Genomic DNA, 7654 nt, shown 5'->3' with positions numbered 1-7654 from the left:
ATAATGTAATCCCCGATTCGTTCGGGTTTCAATAATCGTTCATCGATTAATCGTAATTTCAATACGACTAGCTGTATATTCGAGTATAATTCGTACTGTGAATCTTATATACTCGTATAAACACATTATAATTCATATATTCAGTATTGAATAACACGTAAATAGTATATTCCGGCTAGGGTATACCTGAATTTGCCGGAATCGTTACATTCTCCCCCCGTTACAAAAATTTCGTCCTCGAAATTTTACGCATCAACTACTTCCTTTTGGGGAAATACGTGGGGATATTTCTTCCGAAATTCGTCCTTTCGTTCCCATGTATATTCTGGGCCTCGTAGCGAGTTCCATCTAACTTTGACCAACGAGATCTTATTGTGTCTAAGTTGTTTGATTTTCCCGTCTACTATTTCTATGGGCTCCTCTACAATGTTGAGCTTATCATTTATTTGGACACCCTCTAAAGGTAACACCGATGTCTCATCCGACAGACACCTTTTCAAGTTCGACACGTGAAACACGTTGTGAACTGCACTCAGTTCATCAGGCAGTTCTAATCGGTATGCTACAGGACCGATTTTTGCAGTAATGTCGAATGGTCCAATGTATCTAGGGGCTAACTTCCCCGCCTTTCCAAATCTGACTACTCTTTTCCAAGGTGATACTTTCAAATACACTTTATCACCTTTCTCAAATGATAACGGTTTTCTACGGGTATCGGCATAACTTTTCTGTCGATCCCGTGCGGCCTTCAGATTGTTCTTAATTTCAAGGATTTTGCTGGTCGTTTCCTGGACCAGATCTGATCTAATAACCTGTGTGTCGCCCACCTCAGTCCAGCAGAGTGGTGATCGGCACTTCCGTCCATACAATGCTTCGTAAGGTGCTGCCTTTATACTGCTATGGTAACTGTTATTATAGGAAAATTCAACGAGTGGGAGATGTTGATCCCAATTTCCCTTAAGATCCAGTACGCATGCACGAAGCAAATCCTCCAGTGTTTGGATGGTCCTCTCAGACTGACCGTCGGTCTGAGGGTGGTAAGCTGTGCTTAGATTAATACGCGTTCCCAGCGCTTCTTGTACAGCTTGCCAAAGATTGGAGGTGAAATGGCTATCTCGGTCGGAGATGATTGAGATGGGTATCCCATGACGAGACACAATTTCATTTATATAAATCTCCGCAAGTCTCTCTGTGTTATAATTATTTCTAATCGGAATAAAATGTGCCGATTTGGTTAATCGATCCACGACTACCCAAATTGCATCATGTCCTCGGGACGTCTTGGGGAGATGTGTCACAAAATCCATCGTGATCTGCTCCCACTTCCATTCAGGAATTTCCGGTTGTTGTAACATTCCCGAAGGTTTCTGGTGCTCCGTCTTAACCCTCGCACACGTCGTACACTTGCCGACGTATGTGGCTATATCCTTTTTCATACCCGGCCACCAGTAGAACTCCTTCACATCCTTGTACATCTTATCCGATCCCGGATGTATGGAATATTTTGATTTATGCGCTTCGTCCATGATTAATTCACGAAGGTCATGGAGGGTCGGGATCCAAATCCGATTTTTGAAATAGAGAATTTCGTCCACACTCTGTTCGAAATTCTTCTCGTTACCGTAAAGTCCTTCTTTTTCCATTTGTTCCTCTTTCAACGCCTCGCGTTGAGCGACTCGAATCAAATCCGAAAGGTTCGACTGGACTATCATCCCCAACGCCCGCACTCGCAATGGCTTAACCCGATCCTTCCTACTCAAGGCATCTGCTACGACGTTAGCTTAGCCGGGGTGATAACGGATGTCACAGTCATAGTCGCTTAATAACTCGACCCATCTTCGTTGCCTCATATTCAGTTCTTTCTGATCGAATATGTGTTGCAAACTTTTATGATCGGTGAAGATGGTGCACTTTGTACCGTAGAGATAATGTCTCCAGATTTTAAGTGCAAAGATAACTGCTCCCAGTTCTAAGTCATGAGTAGTGTAATTTTTCTCGTGTATTTTTAACTGTCGAGAAGCATAGGCTATGACCTTATTATTTTGCATCAACACGCATCCTAACCCTCTCCGGGATGCGTCACAATACACGACAAAATCATCGTCTCCGTCGGGGAGACTTAAGATCGGCGCTTGGCACAATCTTTGTTTTAGCGTTTGAAACGCCGTTTCCTGCTCTTCACCCCATTCATACTTTCGATCTTTTTGGGTCAGAAGGGTTAAAGGTTGGGCGATGCTGGAAAAGTTCTCTATAAATCGACGATAATATCCAGCTAAGCCTAAGAATTGGCGGATTTCCTTTGGCGATTTAGGCGCTTGCCAATTCTTAACTGCTTCAACCTTACTTGGATCAACGTGTATTCCTTGATGGTTTATAACGTGACCAAGGAATTGCACTTCTTGTAACCAGAAGTTACACTTGGAGAATTTTGCAAACAACTTCTCCTGATTTAGAAGCTCTAAAATTAATCTCAAGTGCTGCTCGTGCTCTTCTTTACTCTTCGAGTATATCAAAATATCGTCAATAAACACGATGACGAATTTATCGAGGTAGGGTTTACAGACTCGATTCATGAGATCCATGAACACTGCTGGCGCATTTGTTAGCCCAAAAGGCATAACTAAGAACTCGTAATGACCGTAGCGAGTCCGGAATGCGGTTTTTGGGATATCCTCCTCCTGGATTCTAACCTGATGGTATCCCGATCTAAGATCAATTTTTGAGAAATAGCTCGCACCTTGCAGTTGGTTGAACAGGTCATCAATTCGGGGGAGAGGATACCTATTTTTTTGATTGTCAACTTGTTCAGCTCCCTGTAATCAATGCACATTCTAAGGCTTCCGTCCTTCTTTTTCACGAATAGTACTGGTGCACCCCACGGGGAATAACTAGGACGTATGAATCCTTTATCCAACAATTCTTGCAATTGGTTGGATAATTCTTGCATCTCTGATGGTGCAAGTCGGTTGGGCGCCTTAGTGACAGGGCCAGCTTGAGGTAATAAGTCGATTCTGAATTCGACCTGTCGAGTTGGCGGTAATCCAGGAAGTTCCTCTGGGAAAACTTGTGGAAATTCACGTACCACTGGGATATCGTCCACCCGTTTTTCCTCAGGATCCGTGGCCGTCAAGCTCGCTAGATACGCCACGCATCCCTGGCGTATATATTTTAACACCTTGAGGTGGGATATAAACGGTATCATATTGCCCGACTTCTCACCCTGCACTAATACCTCTTCGTCATCCGACACCCGGATCTTGACGATTTCTTTTCACAGTTTACTTCTACCTTGTTACGTGCTAACCAATCCATTCCCACTATCACGTCAAAACTACCCAATTCTACCGGTAACAAGTCAATCAGAAAGGATTGTTCGTTCAGAAGAAAGGGGCAATTCCGAACTATCTGATTAACTATCATGGTTTTACCGTTAGCGACTTCTACGGTGTAAGGCTCTATGGTTTCACCAATTGGAAGGTTTGCTATCGACAGGAATTTAACGGAAACAAAACTCCTATCGGCGCCTGTATCAAATAATACAGAAGCGTAATGATCAGAGATGAGGAATGTACCTGTCACTACACTGGGGTCCTGGCGTGCTTCGTTCGCCCCCATCACGAATGCTCGGCCTTGCGCCGGATTGGACGACGATGCCTGACCCGTGGGTTGCCTCCCGTTTCCTCCCTGGTTCAGTTTCGGACAGTGTCTTTTGAAGTGATCCGTGCTGCCGCATTCATAGCAAGCACGGCTGGTGGTCACCATTTGGTTTCCTTGCGGGTTTTGTTGTCGGGCTGATTGGGTCCTAAATGGCTGCGCACGGATAGGTTGCGGTTGCCGGTTCAAGTTGTTCAGGTTTGTCCTACAACTCGGTGCGTAGTGCCCAATCCTGCCGCACCGGTGGCACACCACTTCTTTGCACATGCCACCATGGTGGTAACCGCATTTCCCACACTTAGGAAACGTTCCCTTCTGCGGTTCTTGCCTTCCGCCTGAACTAGTCATGGCGTAGTTCTGGGCAGTGGGCCTAGCACGTTTACCTTGCTGCTTTTCCTGGATCCTATGGTCATGTGTACCCCGCTTTCCCCCAGCGGACTCTCCCGCCACCTTCAGTGACCCGCTCCTTACGAAATCATACGTGACGATACCAGCTTGCGTCACCGCACCCTCATACGTCTGGTGTCCCCCAGAATTGACTATACTCCTTACAACTGGAGTTAGCCCCCAAATATAACGCTCAACCCTCTTCGACTCTGGGGTGACCAACCATGGTACCAATCGCGACAACTCATTAAACCGGTTCGTATAACCCAATTGGTCTGCCCCCTGCATCTCCAGGTTCCACAATTCATTTTCTAATTTTTGCAATTCGTTTTTCGGGCAGAAGTGTTCCAGTACAAGAGCCTTGAGCTCTGTCCAGGTCATGCGGTTTGTCGCCGCCTGACCCCGGGTCTGCACTATCGTGTTCCACCATGTCAAGGCATAGTCCGTGAATGTGCAGGTAGCATACTTAACAACACAATCCTCGGGGCAGTTGCTGATATTCACAACGGATTCTATTTTCTCCATCCACTTAACCAACCCATTTGGTCCTTCAGACCCGCTAAACTCTAGAGGTTTGCACAACATAAAGTCTTTGATCGAACATCCCCTGGATGCACGAATCGGTTCAGTACGGTTCGTCTCTACCGTAGGTATAGGGCCATTACTGTCTGTAACGATCACCCTAGGCGGTGCGTCATTACTCGGAATCGTGTTATCATTCTGTGGAGGATTAACATTTTGTTCCCTGTCATTATTGGTGGTCATTTGATTGCTCGGAGGGGTTGGATTGGTCGAATTGTTAATACTGGCGGCGATGCGCGATACTATATCCGGTATCGCCGCCTCTAACTGTCGAGCAATCAAACGGCTCACGTCCACTTCCGACAATTGGGCTGAACGTTTTGGTGCCATTCTACACAACATCAAGAAAATATATATAATTAATACAAGTTCCAATCATAAAACACAACAAACATTCCATTTATTAATAAACATTAGTACATATTACATCCATGTCAGTTCACATACTTTCCTGTCATCATTTCATAAGTTAAGTTTTCCTACATAGGGCCTATGTCGGCATCATCTCGACATAACCCACAATGGGTCAGTGCTTGAATGATACCCAAAAGTATCTATAATGATATACCCCAAAAGAGACCCCCCTAAGGGCCAGTGGTTGTATTATAACTACCCAAGATTCACTCTATGTTAGCATCACCATTAACTGCTTACACAGAGTATCAAAAAGCGGTTCCTGTCTACTCCCATCCTAACACAACTAAACACGGTGGTATACCAAACCCACCAACACCGCCACCAACACCACTATCACAGCCAGCATAACCCGGATCCGCGTCTCCATCCGGCCGATCATCCACTGGGAGTATGAGCACTCCCTCTTCAGCTGCGAAATCGCATACTGGTGGTCCAGTATGCAGTCCCCTAGGTACATCCGCCTCTGTACCCCCACCGTCAAGGCGGCAGAGTGCTCATTCACCTGTTCGGTGAGCACTCGTAGCCACGCCGCCGAGTCCCTCTTCTGCCTAGGGAGACCCCACACAGGTGGAGTCACAGGCTCGGGCTGGGAGCGGGAGGACTCGCCCCTGCGGGTAGCAGGTCTGGGTGGGGGCGAGGTAGGTGGGACATGTGGGACACTGATCCGCGCCGTGAGGCGGGGTCCGAATCCGGGTGGGACAGGGATGGCCTGTGGTGCGGGTGGGGTAGGAGATCTAGCAATCCTGGCTGGGGAGGACTGGCCAGAGCTCCTAACACTAGCCTTGCTAGGCTCAGAGCTAGATGAAACGGGGAGGCTCCCAGAGTTCCCGGAGCTGACCTCCTCCGGGTCCTCCTCCATCGATACACTAGGTGTTCTTGACATTCTAACCTGCACACAAATTAACAAACATATAGTTCTTTCCATAGTGTAAATCGTAATCAAATTAATATACACTTACTTATACAACTTGACCACATACAATATTATCATATATTTGCACATATGTTGCCAATTTTACCTATTAAAGTCCCCCGTGACTTCCCCTGAATTCCCTCGTGCGGACAAGTCTGTTATTATGTTCCGGACCATAATAACTCACTTGTCCATCCAAGTTCATCCAGACCTCGTCACAATAAATTATTAGTTGATATTCAGATCCTATAATACTTGAGCTATTGGTTATATTTTAGGTATCTTTTAAAGACATCCTAATTCTTTATAACCAATGGCTCTGATACCAAGTTCTGTAACACCCCGTAATCGCAGCGGAAACGTACACGGGATGCAACAGACACGTCTGATATCAACAGCATTGCTTATAAAGAAAACACCACTACATTAATTTAAACGAATTACATTGTTCCGAGTTTCGTTACCATCTAGGTGTTATCACATAAGTTTTACCGATAGTACATTAACATATTTAATGCAAAATATAGATCCTTAATCTTCCACAAAATAGCACACATCATCAAGCACGTATCACTCATTCCAATTTGGGTGTACCTAGAAAGCATGTAAAGAAAACGGGTCAACTACGAATAGTTGGTGAGTTTCACTAATTTAAGTAAACCATGACAAATCATTTTAATAATCATAAATTAATGATGTAATTATGCTGAGACTACAAGTGAAAACTCTGTTAACCCAGAAACACATTTAATAACCTCTGGGGACACTGTTAACCCAGAAACACATTTAACAACCTCTGGGGACACTGTTAACCCAGAAATACATTTAATAACCTCTGGGGACACTGTTAACCCAGAAATACATTTAATAGCCTCTGGGGACACTGTTAACCCAGAAATACATTTAATAGCCTCTGGGGGACACTGTTAACCCAGAAATACATTTAATAACCTCTGGGGGACACTGTTAACCCAGAACACTGTTTCGGGCCTTACAATATTAGCAACTCAGACAATTACCATCTTAATACATTACCATACGATTCCCGTACAATAAACATTATATAAATACATTCATTTCCATGCGATCGACATGTACTTAAACACTTTGATAAAAACATGATTTCCGCCCCGGGAAAATATTTAAAACAGTTCAATAAAAAGAGGCTCGTGAAACTCACCTTTTTGGTGAGCAGAGATGTAATACTGGCACGGCTACCTGTCCGGATCTGTAATACGATCCCTAAGTCGTTACTACACAATTTCTATTAATATAACTTAAATTCGTGTTAACCGGTACGTCCGGGGACACTGTTAACCCAGTACCGTACACGATCCGGGGACAATGTTAACCCCGATACACTTCTCAGGACTTAGATTGTGATATCACTTAGAGTTCTTTAGTCAAAACTACCATTAGTTTGTTTTCTCGTTTTGTGTGCCTAGCACGGTTATTCGTCTTTATGTTTTCAAAAATGAGTTTGGCCACATACGACCCGAAAATAGTTGTTATTGATATTTCAATTAAAGTGGTGAAATTAGAGCTCGGTTTAGACACCCTGTTTGGCCGCGGGACCCGTTTCCGTCTTTAATACACCGGAAACTGCTAAATCGGGTAAAATTACCCAAATCATCCGAATTATTTTCGGATGATTTATTTTTACTTGATTAACATAGTTTCATGAAAATAGTCCATTTTTAA

The sequence above is a fragment of the Bidens hawaiensis genome, unplaced genomic scaffold (assembly GCF_021521415.1).
Source record: "Bidens hawaiensis isolate Kalapana, Puna unplaced genomic scaffold, B.hawaiensis_p1.1 tig00419374_1, whole genome shotgun sequence".
Taxonomy (NCBI): Eukaryota; Viridiplantae; Streptophyta; class Magnoliopsida; order Asterales; family Asteraceae; genus Bidens; species Bidens hawaiensis.
Note: the sequence above shows the minus strand (reverse complement) of the source record.